This window comes from Mus musculus, chromosome 2 (assembly GCF_000001635.26).
Source record: "Mus musculus strain C57BL/6J chromosome 2, GRCm38.p6 C57BL/6J".
NCBI lineage: Eukaryota > Metazoa > Chordata > Mammalia > Rodentia > Muridae > Mus > Mus musculus.
Window position 1 is genome coordinate 133,734,503 of NC_000068.7, and position 25,958 is coordinate 133,760,460.

The 25,958-nt window shown below is 37.9% G+C and overlaps 1 long non-coding RNA gene across 1 annotated transcript in view; it reads left to right on the forward strand.

The window, feature by feature from the left end:
• Window positions 1–8,665: 8,665 nt before the first annotated feature.
• Window positions 8,666–25,958, forward strand: part of Gm39940 — a 46,840-nt gene continuing 29,547 nt past the window's right edge. Inside the window, exon 1 of the long non-coding RNA XR_866760.1 lies at window positions 8,666–8,782. This is a non-coding gene — a long non-coding RNA (predicted gene, 39940). The remainder of the gene's footprint in view (window positions 8,783–25,958) is intronic.

Below are 25,958 nucleotides of genomic sequence, written 5' to 3' on the forward strand. Positions count from 1 at the left end.
ACTGGTGGGAAAGATTCACTCTGAAAGATCAATTTCAAATGGGCTGAAGAAACTTTTTTTTCTTTTTGTAATTTCCACAGTGTTATTCTGTCACCTCTCTTAGTGCGGTGGATACAGGGGTAAGTAAAATAAAAGACCATTATTTATTGGATAAAATCCCGAAGGCTGCTGCAGTCCAGAAACCATGTGACCTATGGACGCTGTCAGTGTCTGGCAGTCATGAATGGCAGTCGGCTGTGAAATCACCTAACTCTGGGCTGCAATTAGACCACAAAGTTAGTTTTTATTGTTGATTTTTTTTTTCATTCTTCTGTTGCTGTCTGAATGTATGTAAAAGGCGGTTTTTACAACACCTTCCAAGTTTATCACGTTTAATTCTTTTTCTTCCATGCTAGATTGAATTTAAGGGTCACTGAAGTCAGCAGCCACTGACCTTTGCCCTCTTAATCGTTCTCACCATTAATACTTGACCCTAAAAGCTATGTATACAATAAAGCATATTTATAGGTGCAGAGGGAAAGGCAGACCAGAAACAATGTGGACTGAGTGATTATTTGTTTTGCCATGCTGCGCAGAAGTTCGGAATGTTCACACAGTCCTCTTTGTAGAGGGGAAGCTGGCCTGACTTCCTTTACTGGTCTTATGTGGAACAGTAGGATGAAGGGACATTTGAGTATAGCCTGTTGAATGACACCCTCATGTATCTCAGCTACCTTCACAGTTCTGTGACCCACGGTCTTCGGATATGAAAGGGACTAGAAAGAGAATATACGTGTGTGTGTGTGTGTGTGTGTGTGTGTGTGTGTGTGTATGTGTGTGTGTTCTTTACAGAAGAAAAAGATAACAATTTTATTCTCAAGGATTAGAGATGTAAAGGGCCTTATATGAATATTTGGGGTTTTGTGAAGTATCTTTCACCCTTGGAAGAGTATGGCATCTTCATGCCTAGAAATTCTTGCACACTGTTCCCACATACTCTGTATGGCTTTGCTCCACAGTGCTTTCTGTGGTTGGTTTTAGAGTTTGGTAAAATAAAACCCTACTTTTATTTATTCCCTTTGGTTTCTTCTCTTCCTATTTGTTTGTTTGTTTGTTTATCGTTTTATATGAATACACTGTAGCTGTCTTCAGACACACCAGAAGAAGACAAAAATCTTTTCTGAGTCCTAGGATAATTATTTTAGCAATATTCAAAGAATCCAAAAGGAATGCATAGTGATTAAAGCAAAGAATTTCTCTTGGTCACAGATTGACAGAGAGTCCTGGGCTTATAAAATACTCTATTTCCTCCATTAATTGTGTCCATGTGGAGTTGTAACCAAGTAGCTGAAACAAATAAAACTTAAGTAATATTGTTTCCTCTCAAAATATTCCACTTAATTTGTGGAAGAAGTTTGAACTCATTAAGTAGGCTGCAGTACCCCCCCCCCCTGCATGTGAGACCCTCTACCACATCCTTCTGGTGGAACATTCCAGCATTTCATGACATTCCCATGCTTCTTTGTGTGGATCTTTAGCTGCTCTTTCATTTGGGCATTGAGGTGAAAAGGTGATCGAGCATGCCCAGCTAGCCCCTTGCCTGCAGGCACGAACTTACCTGCTTCTCCCTTGTTCCTGTAGTCTGGAAAAGCCCCCTTTCCCTAGGCCTTGAAACTTACTCCAAGGAGTATCTCTAGAGCTTTGAAGAGGGGAATTCTAATACAAGTATACCTTGGTTTTATGAGAGAAGTTATCCCCCCAACCCTGCTTGCCCTGTACATAGCAGCAGGTAAATCGTGGACTGATACAGGAAAAATCCCATAGCATTCAGAAAATTAAAAAAAAAAAAAAAAGGTGTGGCAAGTGGGGTGCTTGGGCCCTTTCTCCTGTTGGTTTATTGTATGCAGCTCTTTTCTGGAGCTCAGAACATATCTAGGAAAGCAAGAGGCTTGTAGGGCCAATCCCCTCAGACCCCGTGTGCACAGAGCAAAGCTGTTCTCCAGCTTTCCTCCAGGCCTTTCTCTTCAGGTTAAATCTTAGTAATAACGGATCACCATTTTCATTATGGTGGCAGCAACATGGTATCAGGAAATAAAACTGGTTTTAGTTTATATTTAGCAAGTTGTTCTCTACCACCATCATCTGCATGGTAGAGCTCAGAGTTAAGATGACTTGTCACTCATGACTACTGGGAAAGCAAGCTAAGAAGCTTACGGGGCTATAGTACCCTTTGGATCAGGCAGATTCTAGCTGAAGACTAAGGACCTGTTTCTTAAATATCAATCTGCTCTGTTTTTTGTTTCTCACCAAAATGTCAAGATAGTGTTGAGTCCATTTACTTTTTGCCTCCTATCCTCCTGGTGGATAAGAGAGGTCAAGTCTACCAGGCTTCTCCTACTGGTGGAATGAGTTGTTACTCCTTACGCTATGTGAAGAGTCAATGTGGTTGACTTCCTATGAACCAGAATTTTCCATTGGGCTGAAGGAGGCTTCATTTTGTCTGAGATCAGGGGTAGAGCAGAGTGCAGCAACAGGCCCTATGGCATGGACACCTTAAGCTCAGGGGTTCCTAGGAAATAAAAGTAGTGTTGACTCTTCAATGTGATTCTTTTCTAAGCCTCTCTCTTCAACCTACATAGCTAGGACATTTAGAAAACATAGCTGGGACATGTTCTTTCATGGAGATGACATGTATTGAATGAACCCAGTCTTAGTCTGAAGATGTTTTCTTTGTGGTAGCATTAAACTTAATGCATAGAGACCAGCAAGCAGACTGTGTGAGATAGCTCAAGATTTACCAAGTATGGTAGACTCTTATCTATACGGACAAAGTCTTTTTTTTTTTAAGAGAATAAAAGAACGAACCAAAAGGGCTTACTTTTATCATTTCACATGGGATCTTTTGAAGAATAACCAAGACTAAGCACAGTGGTCTGAAATATTAAACCTTGGGAAGTAGAAGCGTGAGGATCAGGAATTCAAGGCTACTCTTGGCTCTATAGTGAGTTCAAGGCCAGCCTGGGCTACAAATGAGACTTCATCTCACACCTCTCAACCCTAAGAAAAACAGAAAACTGTTAATGAAGTTTTATCACTTTTCTTTTCTTACAATATAAATAAGTGATTGGCAAGATGTAATGGAAAGTTTAGGTTAATGGATGCTCTTGGATGTGAGGAGCAAGCAAAGTCCTGAGTGAATGTGTATTGTTTGATATTAGCTAGCCATGTAAAGGACTACATAAGACCTTCCCCTCATGAGAAATTGGTGAAGCCTTTCCACTGTGTATTGTACACACGCACACACACAGACACACACAGACACACACAGACACACACAGACACACACACACACACACACACACACACACACACACACACACACACTATTGAACTAAAGAAACCATTGCCAAATGGGTTCTATGAAGTCACCTGTTCCTACTGAGGCTAGCTAACTCCTCCCACCTGTGCTATACACACTAAATCCTCTGAGGTTCCAGGTTGTTGTGTGGTTGGTGCCACTCCATCAGAGAGCACAGAACTTACTTGACCCCAGCCTTTCTGTACCTGTGCTTCTCATTTCTTCTTTTTATTGAACCCTGTATTCAGGTTCCAAGGACCATGTTGTGTTGCATGTGGCATCTGAAAACTATTCCTGCCATTTCCCCATTGTGAATAGGAGGCTCTAGAGACCAAAATAGCATGTGAGTTCATAGAACACATCCAGGGATGCTTTCTCTCTCTTTCTTTTTGCATTTAATAAGCATCTTGCTTTATTATATTTTACTTTGAAATTTTCAACTTCAGAAGAAAAATTTCTGTACAGTACATTGAAAGTAGTGATTCAGAGGAAATTGAGACAAACAAACTGCCCCAGAAAATGAAAAGTAATATGACTTGATTTAATACTCTGTCATGTATTCTAATCTCCTGGTGTGCCAATTCTATATTTTTGTTTATTTTAGGCAAGCTGAAAAATGCACAGTTAAATACTAAAAGTAGAGTAAAAGGTAAATACAGGGATGCTTTCTTTAGTTCAATCTTGTTTTATACGTATCTATTTCCATCCTGGAATTCATGAGATGAATACTGGGAAGAAGTGGTCCGAGAGATAGAAATTATTTATTGATAAAAGTATAAAATGTGTAGCCCTGGAGAAGTGTATTGAAGTGAACATGTACCTCTAAGCAAAGCCATTCATTCTATTCCCTTTTGGACATTAATTGCAAGCTTGCATAAGAGAATCAGACATACATGCAAACACAAGTAAATACATAGTGAGCAACAGCCTCATTTTAAATGGTTGCTCTCTCCATTTCTTTTTTTGTTTAAACCATCACTTGTCCCTCTTTTTTCTTGTTTTCCTCCTCCTCCAACTTTTCTTCCTCCTCTTCCCCCTCTTCCTTCTCTTTCTCTTCCTCCTCTTTTAGATATTCTTTTATGAACCATCCAGGCCAGTTCAAATTTTATTGCCTTTAATTAAAGGTAGTTGTCAGAGTAAGGAGCAAAGAGCAAGTGCCCTTATCTTCATGCTGTTTAACAGCATGTGTAAACACACCGAACACCAGCAGAAATGTCCCAGATGGAATTAGCAAGCAGTCAAAGCTCCACAGACCACGCTGTCCTCATGGCATTTATTCATTTTTGCATGATGAATGGATGCAAGAAGTGATCATTAGGGAACATAATGGTCTCTGATGATGTATTTATGACATGGAAAGATGTCACGTGATGAAGTGTTTACAACATGTAATGAGGTTGTGTAACAGTCTCTTTACAACCCGCAATTACATCGACTAATTCCTTATAAAAATACTCAACAATGTGCTGTTCGCGTGCGTGTGCTTGATATGCAGCCCTTTAGGAAGGAGCGCGTTTGTGCTGCAGGATCAAGCCTCTTGCATGACTCAGTATTCTGTTTCCTATCCAAGGTCTATAAAAAAATCTTGGGTGTTTAGTTAGTACACTTCAAGAATTTCCTCTTATTGAAGGTGACAGGGCAACTAATATAAGGCATATGTGTTGATAGTTCCATGAACCGGAGCACTTGAGTGTGGCTTTACACCCTATGATAACCATCTTGATGTCTACTCCTTTTTTTGTTGAAGCAACAGAAGTAGTATGTCCTTCTGCAACCTGACAACTGAGCTAATTGATGCTTGTACCTGACTCTTCTCTCCAGCTTCTTAATGCATCTTTTGCCTTATTTTGCTAATTAATGAAGAAGACAGCTTATGCACTGCAAAACAGCAAAATATAGGCAGAAAATATTACCCTTATGAAGTCATGGTTATTGTATATCATATGTGATGGGTGGAGGTGGGACAGGACCTAGAGTGCAGGAGCACCCTAAGCACTTAGCACTGGTAAGTGTTTGCATTTAGGTGATATCACCTGAACTGAGCCCTGAATTGTTTTATCAAATGTGTGCTCTCAGATGTAGTGAAGACAATCTGGACCCATTCTAGAGATGAAGATGAGGAGGAGGAGAAGTGAAGATGATGGATGGACAGAGATAGACAAACAGGGTGCATAAGTACCATCTACCCAATTCTCACTGTAGCATGTGTGAACAGCTGTCATGAGTTCTCATTTCAGGAAAATCAATGGATGCTAAGACAAGCAAAAATATTAGCAAGATTACTAGGAAGGCATGACATAGTAGGTTCAACTATTTGGGTTTGTAAAACATTTGAACAATTAAATTGTGGAGACTGATTTAAGAGTGGATGGACTATGTAAAATTAGTTGACATTTCATCAGATTAAAAGTGCTTGTTTCTTTCAGATTGGGATATATAATATGGGACCTTAACATCACATGGAATGTGGCTAACCCACTGCAAGTTGATAAAGTAATAAAATCTTGACAGGAGGTGACTTTGACTAGATAGCCCAAACTTATCACTCACTTACACACTTTACAATTCCCAAAGAGTTTACATAATTTATCCAGACCAAACTTTATGGTGATTATAGGAACTGGAAAAAATGTGCTCTATACAAAAGTAGAAAATAAAAAGTAAAATTAAAAGTTTTATCTTCACTCTAAAGTGTTCAAGTGAAAGAATGGGAATGCCATGGACCTTGCATCCCCTCCTCCTCTTCTAGCTCCTCCTCTGCCTCCCCCTCTTCCTCTACCTCCTCCTCCTCTTCCTTCTCCTTTCAATATTCAAGATTAATGTTTTGCTGGTCAACTATTCTTACATATATGGTTTACCACTGGAATGTAGTCAGCATATGATGGCCTATCCTCTCAGAGCAAATGGTCTGTCCATCTTTCAGCACCCAACACTTGGCTGGAGCCACACAGGTAGGGGTCAAGTTTTGTGCCCAGCTCTTCTTTCTGTGCTGAGATTTGGTCTGGCTTGGGTTTGTACAGATTTTGTGCATTCTGTTGCCAATTGCTGTGAGTTTATATTTCCAGCTGCCCTGATGTCTCCAGAAGTCATTGACTACCTCTGGATCTCACAGTTGTTCTGTTCTATCTTTAGCAATGACCCTGGAATCCTGGGAAATATGTGTGTTTCATTGGGGCTGGGCATGCTGTAGTTACCTGTTCTCTGTACTCTGGCTAGTTGTGGGTCTCTGTGTTGATATAAACTACAGGAAACAGAAGATTTTAGATGAGGTTAAGAGATGCATTGAACTATGGGTATAATGATAAGTTAGTAGGAGTCAGTTTAATGCTATGTCCATTTAGCAGTATCATAGTTGTAGGCCCACTTCAAGGCCTATATCCTGTCTAGACATAGGTTTTTGGCCTGAAAATAGTTTGAGGTATTGATTTTTGTCTTGTGAATTAGGATTCAAGTCCAGTTAGAAAGTGGTTGCTTATTCCCATGATGTTCATGTCACTACTGTGCCAGCTGATACATATTATTGTAGCTGTCAGGATTCACAGCTGGGTATGACTGGTAGTTACCTTTCTTCTCTGGTATCTTGACAGAATCACTAATGAAAACTAATGCAGAAGGATGAAGCTGCTAGGTTTGTGCCAGCTTGATTTCTCCATGTTCTATGACACAAGTATGTTGTAGCTTCAGCAACTGGATCTTACTGCCAAGTACTTTCCAGAACCATGAACAATGACAATAGCCTATAAGGTCTGAATTCTGAGGAGGAATAAATAACTCTAAAGACCTTTTGAAAAAGACACATGGAAACTTACGACTGTAGAAATGTATATATATATATATATATATATATATATATATATATATATATATATATATGTGAGTCTTTTTGGGAAATGTGGGAAACACACACACACATACACACACAGACACACACACAGACACACACACATATGTGGTCATCCCATGTATAGTTAGTTAAAAGGGAGTCACCCTGTAATAGGCCAACACCCTCAACTAGACTACAGAGGCTAACAAATAAAAAAACCTCCTGCCAGGAATAGGTTACATCTTTTGGAGTTGCTGGCCAGTCAGTTCTCAAAGACTTTGCCAAACATTTTATACAGTGGGTTTTTTTTAAAGATTACCATTTATTTGAATGGGCACATGAAAGTATTGCTATCATATTTATTGCCCATCAGTTTCTCAAAATAGTTGGAAAAGCGTCAAGGGTTTTGCAAGGCATTTGAGGCAAACTTAACATGGAATTGTCCTCCAGTGTACTTATTCCTTTTAAGAAAGTGCATTATAATCAGGGAGCAATCCCAGAGAGCACAGCACGCCAGCATAAAAAGGACCATTTCTTAGTTTGCAAAGGTCGAATTGCAATAATTAGACTTATCGTCATCAATAAAACGTGTGAGCCAAGTTTATAAAAAGGCCAATTTCCCACTGCAGAATTTCCTCTAGAAATCATAATTTTTAATTAAAACATAAATGAAGGATTTGCCTTACAGATGCCAATAAATGTGTGAGGTTAGGGAACACTCTATACTTTAGGAAAATCAAGTGAGGTCGAGGACAGCATATTTTCAACTCCTTTCTAGATCCCTTGGATAGCCATTTACTTTCCAAGAAAATGAAATCTTGGAATGGCCCAGAAAGAGAATGTTGTTTGATTGAGCGAAACACATTGGGCAGAAAGAATCGGTGGGGTTTGCTTCCCTGTATCCAGCAATCAAAAGTACTCAGGTGTAGCTGATGGTACAGTTGTGTGAGAGGAGGAGGAAGTAGGTTTGAGAGTTTGACTGTAGATATAATTTACATCCTCAAATTTACCAGAAGTTGGAATGAAACATGAGTCCTCACAGACTTAAAAACTTAACTGAAATAATGATGAAATAACTGATGAAAATAAGAACATCTGCTGATAGCATGCAGATTGCATTTTCGGGATTCTGTATGACACACAGGCTGTCAAAATACTCCGATTCTCTTCTGTGTCTGCATCCAAGGCCTTTGCACTACATTAAAACGCACCCAGTAAGCAGATCCCAGTAAGTATTACTGGGATCCTTATACAAAGTGAAAGCAGCGTCACTGAGAGGGGTGGCATAAAATCATTCAAGGAGAAGGTAGCATGTGACTCAAGTGACACAGTTGCCAGACATGCGATGACAAAGGTGAGAAGAGACAAGGCGATCTCTGCAGGTCCTATAGCTTTTGCCTCCTTGTTGGTGTTTTGTTTTGTTTTGTTTTGCTTTTGACTCCAGAGTTCTAAGACAATAAACTTTCTGTTGTTTCAGGTAAACTGACATTTCATGCTGCCCTATGGAAGGAAGCTTTGGGAAACAAAGGCGGGGGACAGTTGGCAGCTCAAACTGACAACCCTTTCTACAGCCTTGGAGCTTCCCAGTGATGAGATTGAAATCAATGACTCCACGTCACAAGGTAAATCGCCCAAGCGTTTCATCACCAAGCAGAAGAAATTGTGTGCACATCATTGCCATGACCTTAAGCAGTTGTCACTGGTGGTATATGTTAAAGCCACTGAATTCCACTGGAGTCACTCTAGGGCTTGTTTGTTTTAAAATAATAAATCGATGTAAAATGGCTATCTAAGGGCCTAATAGACCAGTGACTACTTGGCAAAGCCAAATCATTGCTGCTGAGGTAGCAATAATATAAATTACCTCATGAAGTGCAGTGAAGTGTGTGATTTCAACATACAAACAGGCTAGTATCCATGGGTCTGGGAAAGGGCTGTTAATACATTTGGTATTAAATAGCCACGGTCATCTCCTTAAAAAGTCTGAACATTTCTTCTCTTGGGGCCAAGATACTGATGTTAATACATATTTCCATCTCATGCAGAGAAAACCAGATCCACAGACCTCAGACACAAACCATGTTCATGACTCAAGACTTTAAAATAACTTTACCTTCAGTCTACAATATGCGGTAGATTTTAGGGATTCTGCACTGGCATTCTGGTTCCTCCAGTATCACTAACCAGAGTTAGCTTCATTTATCAGCTGATTTATGCCTGTGAAGAGGAAACATCAACTGAGAAATTGGCCCCATCAGATTGGCCTGTGGACATATCTTTGGGAAATTCTCTTGATTATTAGTTGCTGCAAGGGAGCCCAGTCATTGTGGATCATGTCATCTCTCAGCAGATGGGCGTGTGCTGTATAAGAAAGGTAGCTGAGCAAGCTAGAGAATGAAGTCAGTGAGCAGTATTCCTCCATGGTCTCTGCTTCAGTTCTTGCCTTGATTTCACTTAGTGATGGACTGTGATGTTGGTGTGTAAGCTAATAGACTGTTTCCAAGCTGTTCTGTGTCATGGTGTTTACCACAGCAATGAAAAGCAAACCAGGACCCTTCTAATCTTTCTCTCTATCCCATCACACCCTATAGTCTTTTCCCACACATAATGCACAGAAGAAAGGAGAGCCAGATGCACAGGGACTATGTATTGCTCTCTGTATGTCTCAGAGGCTTAAAAGACATCCTGAAACTTAGTAATGTATCTAATCCTTGTGGAGAGAAGGGACTAACTTAAGAAACAAAGACATTCTGGGTATAATATAGCAGACTAAAGAGTATCTAGATTATTTATGAGGTCAGTAATCTTGGAGAATTTCTAAATAACAACTTCTTAATATTAGGTATTAGGTAATATCTAGAATTGTGTGTGTGTGTGTGTGTGTGTGTGTGAGAGAGAGAGAGAGAGAGAGAGAGAGAGAGTAAGTAAGCAAGCATTATTCTAGGGGAAACTTCTATAGCTTTAACCATTTTAGAGCTGGCGAGATATCTGAGCATGAAAGGCACTTGTCTCCAAGATTGAAGATTTAAGTTCAGTTCTCTGGACCCTCAAGGTAAAAGGAGAGAACAGACTCCAGCAAATAGTTTTTGACCTTCAAACATGCACACACTCAGTGTATAACACAGATGAGTAAATGAAAATGTAAAAAGTCATTTATAGTTTTAACAATGTTATTCATGTATTCACAAACATGTTTTACAAGCCCTTTTAAATTTTCATCAATTTTGTGTAGAAGTGGTGGTAGGTTTTCAGGAATGCTAAAGTCTGGTGGCATTTTTGGATACATGAAAGATGGTTAGAAAATTAAGATTTACAGTGCAGTAATCAGGCGCTCTGAAGTCCATGGAGACTTTTAGAGTGGTCAAAATAGCATGACAATGCCACTTCTTTCAGATTTGGGGACTCTCTTTAGAACCATGCATCAGTCCCACATGCTACAATGCTTCCTTCCCATTGTAGTCAGAGATGATGGAACCTTAGAGCTGGGAGATTCATAAAGGCGATACAGTCTAACCTAACACACTCTCTTACACATGACGGAACAGATGCAAGCATTTGTAAAGATTCCTTGCATTCATGAGGAAGCCTATGTTGGTACATTAGTATGCAATGCAAAGTATAACATTTTGCTAAATTAACCATGTAAAAGAGTCTCTCAGTCTTCAGAGCATTGTTGCTCTAGTATGTCCTGGAGTTTTTTTGAGTATCTAGAGTTATTGACAATGTAAAATTTTGGTTATTGAGTCCAGTCTCTTTCTTTAGCAGTTGTGGAAACAGCAAGTCATACCCAAGAACAACCAGGTTGATAATACCATAGCTTCATGATGCTATTGTGAAATCAGGTCCAACCTTCAGATTTTCCACTCATAAAAGATAGCAATGTTCATCAAGTCTACTTTGCATTTTGATGAAGTACATTTCATGTTGAATACTATTTCCCAATTCATCTTTCAAGGGAACAGTGTTCAAATGTAGTAATGTATATCCTAGAGAGACTTTTCACAACTTGTTCCTACATAGTGAACAATAATGACTTTCTAGCCTGAGCTACTCTAATATTTCTTTTAATTTTTTGAAACTAAAATATAATAGTATTTCCCTTATCCCCTTTTTCCTGCAAACTCTCCCTTATATTTCTTCTTACTCTCTTTAATATGCACAACCTCCTTTTCATTATTTGTTGCTATATATGTGTATATTTAAATAGTGCTAAATACATAGATACAATGTGCTCAGCCTTTATATCATGACTTGTATATGTGTCTTCAGGAATGACTGTGTGGTATGGGATAACCAGTTGGTGTGCTTTTCCCTGGTGAAGACTCTTTCTCCCACTCTTAGCAACCTTTAGGTGTTTGTAAATCTTTGGGTAGGGTTAAAGCCTTCTAAGATTTCCCCATGCCCTTTAGCATGTCTATAGTCCTTGTTCAGCTCATGTTTAGGTCGTCATGTTGGTAAGACTTTATGAGTGTAGCTGCTGACATTTCTAGGAGACACAGTCGTATAGCAAACTCCCAGATCTTTTGGTTCTTACAAACTTTTCACCTCCTCTGAAACACTACCTGAAACTTTGGTCCAGAGTTGTTTTGCAGATTTATCCACTGGGACCATGCTTCACAAATATGTTTTTTGATGAGTTGTGGCTTTCCGTAATGAGCTTAATCTATTGCAAAGAGAAGTTGTCTTGATGAATGGATAATACAAATGTACATAGACAGTATGGAATATTCTTCTGTTGTAAAGAAAAAGTAAATTGTGAACTTTTCAGGTAAATGGAGAGAACTAGAAAATATCATATTGACTGAGGTAATTCAGACTCAGAAAGACAAGTCACATGTCCTCCTGAGAGTACATGTCCTGTAGTAACTACAGAAAGCAGCAAAATAAAAGGGACCACTGCCAGGGAGAGGGCATGGAGGAGCAATAGAGAGAGGAATAGCAGGATACTAATGATCAGATCACAGAAATGAGAAAAATGAGGGGTCTAATAGGGAGGGCAAGGGACATAACACAGAAGAAGTAAGAAAGGTAAAATAACACAGTAAGGATGTCTGACAAAGGCAGAAGCAATCTCCACCAAATAAGAGAAAAAAATCTCTACCATACTTGAGAGAGTGTGTGTTTATAATTATTAAATACATATATATTTCTTAATACATAGATCAAGCCTGCACAGACTTTATAATGTTACTTGTATATATGGCTTCAGAGATGACTCTTTTGTATTAGAGAACATAAATGTAGCATATTTAGTATATATATATATATGTGGTGTGTGTGTGTGTGTGTGTGTGTGTGTGTGTGTGTGTGTGTGTGTGTGTTCTCAACAGGACTGATAATGCTCCCTTCCAAGGGCCAAAGGCCATCTAACTTAATACAAAGAACAAGAAGCCTTCTTTAGTTGTTGGTCAGTGTTAAGAGACTCCCCAAACATCATATACCATCACTATTGCCCTGGGTTGCTTCCAAAAGGTAGAAGGTAAGGCCCTGTTGCTGAAGTCACCATGCATTTCAGACTTAGGTCCCAGGGGTCTCTGAGCTGGAACTCACCTAAATGCCTGTTCCCTGAGGACTAGTTTTCATAGTACCACAATTTGCCATGGAAGCTTGCAAAAGAGGGCAGCAAGCAAGTAGGCTGAACTACTCTTAATTTTCAGATCTTGAATATTTTGAAGACTCCAACAAGGAGGTTGATATGACAGAAAATCTTCCAGACTCTGGAAGCAAAGGAGGGAGTACTAATATTCTTTTTAGCCAATTGTTGTGTGTGGTGGAGGTGTGGGACACGTTTATTTGTGTGCATCTGTGTTAAATGTGTGTGTACATGCACAAGAACACCAGCAGAGAAGGTCTTATATCCTGGTTTATCAATCTATACCTTATAAATTTGAGACAATGTTACTCACTGAGTTTGGAACTAAGCTGCTAGCAAGCAAACTCCAGTATTCCTCCTGCCTCAAATTTCCCATAGCATGGTGGTTGAAGGCACATGGACCTACATCCAGCTTTTTGTGGATTATCGGGATTTGAACTCAGGTTCTCCTGCTTGCACAGCAAATACTCTTACTCACCGAGTCATCTTCCCAGCTCAGAAAATTGACTTTTAAAGTCTGGATGGGAAACCTTGAATTCCTCATAATATTAATATAGTAGGTCATAACCAGCATGGAAAAATAAAATAGAATTGCCAAGAATGGACAGAAATGGAGTGGAATAGAAAATAAAAGGGCAGGGCTCATAGGAAGGGAAAGTTTGAATTCATTACACTGAGTGTTCCAGTGATAAATGTACACACATGCTTGTCGTGCTCTCAAAGGAAAGTGCTTTTTTATTTTGCACTGGCTACCAGTCAAAAGCTCAGTAATGACGGAGATAGAATACAACTTGTATAAATGCTCATGGGTCGACATGCAATGGAGTACTACTTGTTGAAATAGAGAAAAATGTCTTATTTTCTAATAGTTTGGACCATATTTTATATTAAAATTTGAGAAGAAAATACACAACTTTGTATATTCTGACTTCTCTACTATGACCAATCTTCACAGTTTACATAAGGATCCTAAAAGGATATTCTTTATTAGTACAATGTTCTTTCAGATACATGGTTGCTTGTTTTAATATTTGGAAAGATGGGGTTCTGAGGGTGAGGTGGAATTTTGGAGATGGTGGTGAACTACAATGTTCATAATTTATGGAGATATTCTTCTGACAAAAGTGTCAACTTAGACTTCTGAGAAGAAAGTCATAGTTAAAGCTTCCTTTATAAAACCCATTGACTATTAAATCTCTCCTGCAAATCGACATCGTATTAATTGGGCGTAAAACCATAGGAACCATGCTATTTGACTCACCACCAGGTTCATATGAGGTGATGTAATAGCAAGAGGGATTTGGGATATTTTTTTCAACTCAAAATTCATCTAGAGCAGTGCAGAGCACTTTTTTTCTCCACTGTGAGATTTTGCCTGACACAAGGGAAAGGAGATCTCTTACACTGACAGCTTTACAGTACTGTATAAAGTGCCGGGGTGATTACATCATCCTTACTCTCCCTCTAAACGCTTTAGAACTATTGTATGGGAGGATTTATGGTCTGAGCACCAATGCAGCAGCCTGGTTATCAGTCAAGGGTTGGACACAAGTTGTTTTAATGAGAAATTAACAATGCAGCACCGTAATCTTTTAGTGTGCTTCAACTTAAATCGGTTACTATTTGTTAACTGTTGGCCCTAGTTTTGTATGGTAATTTTTTTTCTGTTCTATAAACTCAATGTTTACTTTAGGTGATCATTTTATATTACATTTTGTATCTCTCTCTCTCTTTCTCTCTCTCTTATATGTATGTATATATTTCTAAAGTAATTTGTACATACTATTAATTTGACAAAATCAGTAATTATCTTTTCTGCTCTTGGGTTTTTAATAGTTAACACCTTTGGGGCATTTTGAGAGGTTAGATGGGCCTCATAGGTAAGATATTTTAAATTCCATGAATGAAAAGGACTCATAATGATACCAATAGAAAATACATAGAAATGAGATATAAATAATCTTATTCTGGTTGGATGGATAAACAACATCCTTGGAGTTTTTATGACATGTAGACTGAAAACTCAAACTAGTAAAGACACAGAAGTGCAAGCAGGGAGAACATTCAAATAGCTGGTTTGGGTTTCACTGTATAGGGCAACTTTTAGACATCTCAAATGCAATAGCATGTTGCAAAGCAGAAGACATGTAACCATCTGACTACTGTTTAAAGTCACTCAAGCTACCTAATGAAGAAAAGTATTCAGAGCATTAGCACTTAGGCAAAAAACCCACAAAACTTCTCTTCTCTTCCCTGGCAAAGCAAAAAAAAAAAAAAAAAAAGTTATGTTAGCACACAAGGTCAGAGGCCTCAACCAGCTGTAATATTTTGTAAGTAATTATATTTACCTTATTAGAAGAAAGATTGCCTTTCTGATTAGATGTGAAGGGAGTGTTATGCAATAAATATGAAGAGCTGACTGAAAGATAAATATCAGTTCTCTCTCTCTCTTTCCCTCTCTCTCTCTCTCCCTCTCTCTCTCTTTCTCTCTCTCCCTCTCCATATTAAGGGAGCACATGCTTTTCTGGGCTTCTTCTAATGATAATTTTAGCTTGCCTACTGTCTAAGGTATCTTGGGATGGCTGCATTTCATGGAGTTCTGGAGACATAATGGTGCCTTAGCCATGATGGGTAATGCTCAGGTTTAATTCCCCTTGGAGAGTTTGGATGCACTGGTGATTGTAATTGCTGCTCATGACTGAAGGGCTGAAAAGTCCCAGTGAACAATTCCTTCATTGTCTCATTCACATCTGGGTTAATGTTTCTTTCTTGGAGAGCTCTGTACCACTCTGTGCTTTGCTTCTTGCCACAAGATAGCAATGCCAATTTCCCTGTGTTTACTTGACAGTCTGGAGGCTGATGCATCAGTACTAGCCACAAATTAATGGAATTCTTTCCAGCTTGCGATGTTTGTGGATAGTCAAACAATAAGCCAAAAATGCTGAACTGTTTTGGCTGCTTCTGTCTTAATTATGTACTTTTCTCAGGGATGATGTAAACACAATTACTAGTTGAAATGACCGTGACATTTAAGATATTTCAAGGAAATAGATGAAGCTTTTATGGATGGGTCCACAGGTCAAGAAAAATGTTCATTGTTGTGTGAAGCCAGAGGACATATCCTATACAAGAGAGCATTAAGAAAAGCACAAGTGCTCACATTAAACAAAATAGTACTGAGGTCAAACTCCGTAGTCCAGAGTCCACTTTCCTTCCTGGATTTATGATATGCCTGTGTTTTCAGAGCTAATCCCATTGTTTCAGCTCTGCAGTAGTACTTGAAGAGGACAAGGTTAGAGGAGGTGCTATGACAGGCCACCAAGGACTCTCTTGAAATAGAAGTGGAGTCAACTGCCTTGTTACCAACGTAATTTAACTATCAGAGCATCTGAAGAATCTCTATATTTTGTTTTGAGCATAAAAGAAGCATAAAATGTACAAGAAACTGAGGTCCTTAGAAGTTTAGAGAAAGTCAACTCTTTTGGCAGCCAGTAAAGACTCTTTGGAATAATAATTTTTCAATTCCTGGGTGTTAACAATCCTCATTGGTTTATTCTTTATTGTGTAACGTACTAAAATTCCCAGTGTATTTGTAGAATTGGGTTGATCCTAAATTAATTTGACTCTCTGTTAATTTCTTTGAATAAGTCAAAACACTTTTCAGTCTGGGCTAGCACAACTCAGTTTGTGATTTTTGCTATAGAATAGTGGTCCACTGTTTGGCCTTTCTTTTAGAATTGCCAATTAAAATTGGCCTGAATGGACCTTTCTATCTTGAGTTTATAGGTAGCATCCAGCAGCCCAACTTGGTATGTAAATAAATTACTTAAGAGTGTATTATCTTTATTAACCTATTTTAGCTGGGCAATTAATGGGTTTCCTTTTTGACAAATGAGTATATAATGACTCTGGTCATATTCATACCACATTACTCTTTTTAAATTCCCTTTCATACCCCCTTCTCCTTTTACATCCCCTACAGCTCCCTTTCTGCTTCCATGTCTTATTTATTTGTTTATTTTTAGCCCTAAATTCTGTAGAAAAGAGGAAAATATGTGATATTTGTTTTTCTGAGACAGGCTTGTTTCTTTTAGCATGATAATGCCCAAATCCATACGTTTGCTTTTAAGTGACATAATTTTATTTTGTTGTTTTATTGAGACAGGGTCTCTTTATGCACCCTTGGCTGTCCTGGAACTTGCTATGTAGACCATGATGTTGAATAACACTCCATTTTTTTTAAGCAATTCTTGTTAACATTTGTTGTTTTTAACTCTATGGAGGTAGCAGAAAAAGACTAAGCTAGAGGAGCAGTTTTGGCAATCCTCCAAGGTCTATATTGAAATAGAGGTGGGGTTAGTTGCCATATCACCTGACCTATTCTGAAGGTGAGCTGGAATCTCAGTGTAGTTTTGATGTGTTTTTCTGAATGCAAAGGTTAATGAACATTTTCTCATACTTTTTTTTTTTCTTTTAAGAAGCACCTAGTCATTTGGGTATTTATTGATTGAGTTGTTTTTTTATTTTTGTATTTATTTCTTGAAATCCTTACATATTCTAGGCATTAAACTACTGTCAGATGAATACTTGGCAGTGATTTTCTCTTGTTCTACAGCGCTGTCATCTTACTGGGCAAGTTGTTTCTCATAGTGTGAAGAAAAACTTTTAATTTGCTTCTCATCCCATTTATTATTTCATAAACTAATGGAGTCATATTCAGAAAGTAATTACCTATTATTACAGTTTGAAACATTTCCTTCATGTGTTCCTGTAGTAGCTTTAAAGTGTCAAGTTTTCCATTAAGATCTCCTCCCACCCCTCTTTTATGCACTATGAGCGATAAGGCTACAGTTTCAGTATTGTTCATGCAGCTTTTCCATTTTCCAGAACCACTTGTCCAAGCAATTATTTATTGCCCAGTATATGTTCTTGCCATTTTCTTAAGAATAAGATAACTGTCTTCATGAACTTTTTTTTCAGAATCTTCTGTCAACTGATTAGTCCTTTTCCATATAAGGCAAATGCCCACCTGTGGGTAATCCCATTGACTCTGTAGTTAGTGTTGGCCCACATGCTTGCTGAGCCTGCAGTGTTACAAAATATTGCTTGACAGGTGAATTCTTATTATTTGTTCCAAATATACTCTTCTTAAAGTATATTATTAAGTGTTTTTGCTTTTAATATGTGTGAAAAATATTAAAGCCAGAGACCGCTGCCAGATTAATCATTTTTAAGTTTGGATACTTATTACCTTATCATATGATTTTCATATTTGGCCAAGACTGAAACCTACTTCCAAAGAGAATCCCATTAAAGTAAAACACACATCAATTTTTAAAAGAGATTTGTTTTATTTTTATATTATTTTATTTTGTCTATTTTTACACTCTTTCTAAAAATTATCTTAATATTTAAGAAATTTTGTAAAATGAGTAAATATGCTAATAAAATTATTTTACCTACACAATTTTAATTTTAAAATGTAGTTCCATTATTTAAACTGAAAAACACACACACGTGTGTGTGTGTGTGTTTAGAACATGAAACTGAATACTATATAATATTATGTATGAGTATAAACTGGTATAAAGCACTAAATAATAATGTTACAAAGTATTCACTACAATTCCTGTACTGTAGAAAATACTTACTTTTTAAAATTATTTTTATGTGACTAATTCTCAAAAGAGTAAATAAGCTAAATGTGTGCTATAGTGAGGTAAAGTCATTTGAAAGTACAGAATACATACTAAATTGTTCCAAAATGTACACAACTAGCAATCTCAAATTGCCCTTAAGTTCATCTGTCCTTGACTGTCATTGCTTAAGGAGCAAAACAGAAAACAATCCTTTGACTTCATGATGTCATGAACTGCACATCTGGAAAGCTCAGATGCATTATTTATTGGCAGGAGAAAATAATCAGCACATAATTGTTCAAGGCAAAGAAGAAGAGCAAATGGCAGGGCATAGAAGGAGATGAGAGATACTGGGAAATGTAACCGTCGTGAAATCTGATGACCTGGAGTGTCTGGTCCTCTCTAAAATAACTCGCAGACAGAAATTCTCCTCTCAAGCCTGTTTGATGAAATCATATGGTTATAAATCAAGTCCAGAAATGGAAATTAGTAAATGGACCACATCCTTCCGATGGTTTTGAGAAACTCTGCTCTGCCTTTCTGGGGAAGACATATCTCGATTATGAGTGACCTGTCATTTTGAGCTCTACAACATGACTCAGATCACCAGTCTTGTTAGCAGTTATCCAGAGTCTTTTCATGCTCAGTCAAAAAAGCAACTGGTACCACCAGAAGGCAGACACTTAATCTATAAGCATTTCCTCGGTAGCACACGGGCCACTTAACAAAATATGCTAACCTTTTGTGTCTTTTCTCGATTAAAACAATATATGGTGTTTACTAAATAGTAAGAATTTAGTAAATGGTTTGAAATATTCCATGGGGTTTCATTCCCATGGTAACTTTTCAGAAATAATGGGAATATTACTGAACTGGTCTTCTATCTGTAACTGTTTACTTTCTATCCAAAGTCCAGTTCTCTGCAAAGCATGCAGAGTTCTGTCTTTTCTATTCCCTACAATACTCCTGCATATCCTCCAGGGTGTGTGTCCAGTAGAACCTCCTCTCCAGAGCTGCCTTTAGATTTGTCTATCACTGATAAAAGAAGTGTCTCTGATTGGAATGTAGCAACCTGCTATGATACAAACTACATTATATTAATTTGCTCTGTATTATATGGAAACCATAGTTTCATGTGAGCACACTTGTTTGTGTGTAAGTAAGTGCATATGTGTGTATATGACTGTGAGTGCATCTGTGTGCATCATGTGGCTTCCAGAGCCCAATCTTCCTGTTCAGCAGGAGCTGTCTACCATTTTAATCGAGTTTTGAAATGGATTCTCTTGCTGGGACCCAGGACTCAGCTCTTCGGCCAGACTAGCTGGCCAGCAAGCTCTAGGGATCCTCTTGCCTCAGCTTTCCTAGCATGCCATAGCAATCATGGACTGCCACACCCAACAGTTGTACTTGGGTACTGGGGATCAAGTTCCAGTCCTTATGGCGAGCACTTTGCTGATTGAGCCATGTCCCCAATTTCATGTTCTAAGTTATATTTTAACTTAATTCATCTTTATGCAAGTAGTTGTTGTTTAATAGAAATAAAACAGAAACTGAAACAAAGAAGAGAAAAAAAACCACCTACAACCCCAACTACCACAGCAAGTGACAGTTGGCTTTCTGTATTTGTGAGTCTGTATCTTTTGATTTACAAACTGCAGACTATAAATGTTTGAGGAAAATTACATTTCATGACTGGGGCTGAAGCTCAGTGGTCCGGTGCTTATCTAGCATACACTAGGTCCTAGGTTCCAGGCATGATGGAGAAATTGCATTGATGTTGAATATGTACAGAGTTCTTGTCATTATTCTTAAACGACATTGTACGATGACCAGTTCCATGGTATTTAAACTACATTAGGTATTATAAGTAAGATGGTTTAAAGTATATGTGAGGTGTAAGAGACAAGCACCTGCAGATCTAGAATCTAGGGGAAATGCGGGATGCAGGAGATCTAGTCTTTCGTTGATGCTTTAATGCTGGGCATATCTTGTTTCTGAAATCCATTCTGTTCTGTTGAGTTTTGCCCACGTTTAGATATTTGCTCTTTTAAACAGTGTTTGACTGATATCTCTGCATGTCCACCTGGGCACACTTATTCAGTTATCTCCTTTAGCAAAATATTTAGGATGAAAGTTGTTGAACCAAATGATAGCACATTTTAAAAAAACCTCCATGATTTATAATGCAAACTGACAACTGAGAAGTTGTTTCAATTACTTTATGAGGTTTCCCATATGCCACAAAGATATTGTTTATGCTCCTGTATTACTTTAAAGACAAGGAGTACTTTTTAAACTCATTTTACATTTCTGGATCGTATACCTTCACCTGGTATACACAAGGCTTATCAGGAGACAGACAGCTAAATGGAAGGATGTGTGCAAGGAAACATGGCCGATGTTTTTTCACTGTCAAGATGATAAGCCAATTGTTGGCTTTGAGACTAGATTGCATAGCTAGTTACATTTATTCATAGCTTCAACTGTATCCTTATCTAGTCTTATTGAGAGCATACATTACTTTTCTCCCTTTCAGTTTGTGATTGGACCCTAGCCTTGCCCAAAGTCCTGTATATGAAAATTATACCATGCTCTTCCTAGCCTGTACTCAGGGCTTTGTGTCTGTGTTCTTTTCTTTTATGACCTTCAGGAACAGCATAGCCCCAAAGTCACAGCTGCTCCCCAAGCTGAGCTGCAGAACTCAACCTGGGGAAAACATGAGCTAGCTGTAGTTGTAGCCTCATTCAGGTCTGCTAGCTTGTTTAGAAACCTAGATGCCAGAAGCAACCTAGCACAGCCTGGATTATTCAAGCTCATGATCTTGCAATGGTATGTGAGTTAACAAAATTATTCTTGAAGATAATTGAACTCAAGGATAGTCTCTTGTAACATATTACTCTAGTTTTATTGATACATTGCTCCACAGCATTGCTCAAATTGACTTCTATATTAGCTACCTAAATATGAAAATCAATCAGATTTAGCATCTTGTCTTTTCTGTCTTGTCTTTTGGATTCACAGTCTCATGACAAATTTAGGTATCAGGGACCCATGATCTTTCCAGGTGTGCCTTTATTTACTGTCTTTCATTATAAGACAATCAACATTTGACTTGATCTACCTGAGTTTTACTTTCTTCCCCTTTAAAGTAAAAATAATATGAGCTGTGCTTCTCCATTCTTCCTTATCTTCTAAGAAACCGGGTGTTAGGAAATGGAGTCAAAGTACAATTATAATTTGCATAGTGAGTTGTTTTCTCACAGTGTTTGTCTTTTGTTAAACTGTTCCCAAGACCTTTATATGGCTCCACCCTTAGAATATACATCTCCTAAAATGTTGTTTGAATATTCATTATCCAATTGACCTGGCTTTAGAGAAATAGCTTATTTAATTATTGGCAGACAATAAGCCACTGTGATTCTTGCTTTGATTCTGCTGAGAAGTATGCATTGCTAGTTTAAATAGTCCCTTTGCATGTTTCAAACTCAAATGGGCTGAAACATCTGCAAAAATTTTTTTACATCTCACTTTCCATAAAATTCTGTAGTTGAAAAATAATTAAAAACAGTAAAATAATTTGCATGTCTCTTAAAGCCAGATGGTCTTAGAATGCAAGAATATATGACTTACAAGAATTAAGATGTAATCAAATATCTACAAGATGTAGTTTTTAGATAAACTGGCATTTGAAAGGAAGAAAACAAACAAACAAACAACAAAACAGTTTAGACAGAGTAAAATGTACTTGGGGCTTCAGGATTTTATATTCTACAACAATTACTTGGAATGTTCCAAGGACCTGAGCTCAGGGCTTTACAATGGTTCAGTTAGAGTTGAACCCAGAGATTGATGGTATGTATCAGACAGTATGGGAAAAGCCAGGGAAAGTTAAGGCAGTAGTATCAAGCTAGGGGCAATGGGGACCTCCTGAGAGTCTTCAGGCAGAAGTATGGTCAAAGCTATTTTGGCAATGTCATAAAGTAGACTGAAGAAATCCGTACAGGGTGAGAAGTCCTGTTCACGCTTTTGTAATCAAGTGTACAGCATGTGCTCTGATGAGGGAATTGACCCAGATCAATCTTTTCACAAGGAAATGAGGCATCTCCTGCCTGCCGGAGAACTTACCATGGCACCTTACTCTATAAGAAAGAGACTATCAGCTATTGCAGGAATGTGTGCCACTTTGAAGGAAATGGCACTGAGTGGATATCAGCATCCTTGGCGAGGTGCAGTGAGTCCCCAAACTGAAAAAAGCACCACATACAGCCTGACTCCCAGACAAAGCAACAGAGCTGTCTTGTTCCTGCTCTTTACACTTTCAAGAGCTTGGAAGCTTATCTTATAGCCCAAAGGAACCAAAAACATCGCAGACATTATAGATGAGGAGCGCAGAGGGGTTGGAGCTGTTTTGCTTGCAATCAATCAGTCAATCAATCAATCAATCAATCAATCAAACACTCCAGAATGCCAACTAACTTTCTGCCCTTAGGCCTTAGACTTTAACTTGATTAGGTTGCATGAGATGAATTCTGGTGTGAGATCCATGACATACTATCTCATCAGGGGACTGTCTCACGAGCGCATTGATTCTTCTTGACTTGAGACGAGAGAAGGGCTTGGGCAAGCAGACTGTAATGTTCAGGATCCTTGGCTGGAAGAACCAAGCCTTATAGCAGTGTAATTTGCTGTACCTATTGCTTGGGAAGTGTGTGAGGCAGAACTGTTTCCTACCCTGACAGCTCCTGTAGTGGTGTTTGTACATTACCACCAGGCTCAAAAGAAGTGTTCCAGTTTGTTAAGAATTACTCATAAGTATTTATAAATAAGGAATGATTATTTCTCTTATTTAGACTCATAATTTGAAAATATTATCCTTCCTCTGTCCTTTACATTGTATTTATTTTGAATCTTTCATATTTCCTACACTAAGTTTCAATTCAGAGCTGTAAGAGTAGACAATATTTTCCAAAAACTTGGTCCAAATTCTGGTTTGTGTAGTCAATTGAAAGGTTTTGAGTCCAATGATTTTTATCCAACTATGAAGTTCATGGTATAATATTATTCTAAAAAAATTGTTCTTTGGAATTGAATAACCAGACTTGTAAATGTTTAAAATGAATACATTTAAATGAAAATCTATAACATTTCTCTCTTCTAATATCTACCCAGATTCAAATAACTTCTTCCCCAGAAATGCTACAATTTTAATGACCTTAAACTATTAAACATTTTATAATTAAAGTTGCTTTAATCAAAATCTAATGTTACAAAATAGATATATAATACATATCTACTTTATATATATAATTTTATACTGGTATGTGTTAATATAAAAATTTTCTTAAAATTTTAAGCTAAATAGTTGGTTAAACTAAGACTAACTAATAGCCTCTTGATTCTCCCTGTTCTTTTTTTTTTTTTAATTTTTTTTTCTTTTTGGTTTTTCGAGACAGGGTTTCTCTGTGTAGCCTTGGCTATCCTGGAACTCACTCTGTAGACCAGGCTGGCCTCAAACTCAGAAATCCACCTGTCTCGGCCTCCCAAGTGCTGGGATTAAAGGCCTACGCCACCACTGCCCAGCCCTCCCTGTTCTTTTTGTAAATAATTTTTTAAACATACTATAGTACCTCATGCCTCAGTTTGCACATTCAAAGGATGAAGTAGCTTCACAGTGATATTCTGAAGGCTAATTATATATTTATGAAGCATTTAAAGCAACTGTCAGAATCATTTAATAACATGAAATATAGCTTAATTGCTTTTATTGTATTATTGACACTGTGGGACTGTTAATTTGCTTGCTAAGATTTCTAAAGTACTAGGTAAAATACGTAATTGTGATAGATGGAAACAAAGATTGTTACTAGACTTACCGCAGAAACTTGTACTCAGGCCTATCGAGGCATGTTTGGTTTGCTAAAATGCATTAAGCATTCCCTCTGTGACTTTCATTATAGCAGCTTAAATCACCAATGTAAGTATATTTGTGGGAACCAACTGAATACCTAAATGAGCAATTGTAGACTTGCTGGTAATCTTTCTGGCCACCCAGTTCCTGAGAGTGATGTGTTCCTATTGGTGAGTGGTCAATTCACCTATTTTGAACCTTACACTGCAAATTATTTATTCTCTATGCAAAACAATTGATATGATTTAGAAAATGGGTGCAGATATGTCCTTTGAAGAGGATCCAGTAAATGAGATATTCACAGAAATAATGAACCAAATAGTATGCCACTGTGTAGAAGTTTGGGTCACAGATTAAAAAATCAGGGCATTAAAGATTTGAGATAATGGTCAGAAAAGCTATTCTCACAGAAGAGAGAAGATAAAGAGTAAACAGCTCAGCTTGGAAGAACAGAGAAAAACTTGAGTGCTATAATTATAGAAAAAGAAATAGGAAGTAAAATATTGCTTGTCCTCTTCTATAGTGGTCTTAAAAAGACAAGCAAAAAAGAGTTTGAGTAACTAGTTTTAAATAAGCATCTAGAGTACTTATTTAAAGGATATGTAGAAGGCAGAGGATAATAGATCAACGAAAGTGTGCAGAAATGACTTAGAGGGAAGAAAGTTAAAATGTCTTAGGTACTGGACCAGGGAAAGGTAAAGGAAAGCTGATATCATCCAACCAAATATATTTGCAACTCAGAAAGTGGAGATGTGATTGGCAACACTGAGGTCCATGTTGGTGAGCTATGGAGCTGAACAGAACATGTTTGTTGGAATTAGTCAAAACAATATTCAGCTTCTTATTTCTTCCCACCAACCTACTTGTCCCAGCTCTTTCTACTCTTAAAAGTTCTTTAGTGTATTCTGTAGCACAACTCAGAGATTATGGGTGAGAAGCACAGAGGTAGAAGAATTAGAAATGTTGTCTTGATCATCATTGGGCTAAGTAAAAATTCCAAATCCAAAGTGGCAAAAAAAAAAAAAAAACAAACCAAACAATAAAATAAAATGAAACAATCCTTTCTGCCTGTAGGCCTTAGATATGCCTTCCACACAGAACTTTGGAGAATTAGCTAAGAGTTTCTCTGCTCCAACAAAACACATCACCTCTGACAAGGCCACACTTCCAAATTCTTTCCAAATAGTTTCAGGAACTGGGATCAAATATTCAAAGAGCCTGTAAAGGCTATTCTCATTCAAAACATGACAAGGATCAACAGATTCCTGAGTTGGTCGCCCTTCCTGTCATCCACAACAATTTGAACTTCTGGTTTCCAGATATATGAGAGAATGAATTCTGCGTTTGACACAACTGGAAGCTGTAGTCATTAGTAACAGCTGCCCCTGGAAACAGACACAGAACTTCAAGCAGGTGTTGAGCAGTCCTGGTAGAGGAGACTCAGGAAACATCTCACAAGGGAAACAGTGTTTCAATTGAGTTTTAAGAAATAAGATTTAACAGCAGTCAAGGAGAAGAAACAACAGGAATAAGCACAAGGAGGTAAAGCAAGATGTGCAAAGGTTCTAGGGAGCAAAGGAGATCTCAGTGGCCACGGGATGTAGAAATGAGAAAATTTTGGACAGCAATTGTTGGTGAAGAGCGCTTATCTGATATAC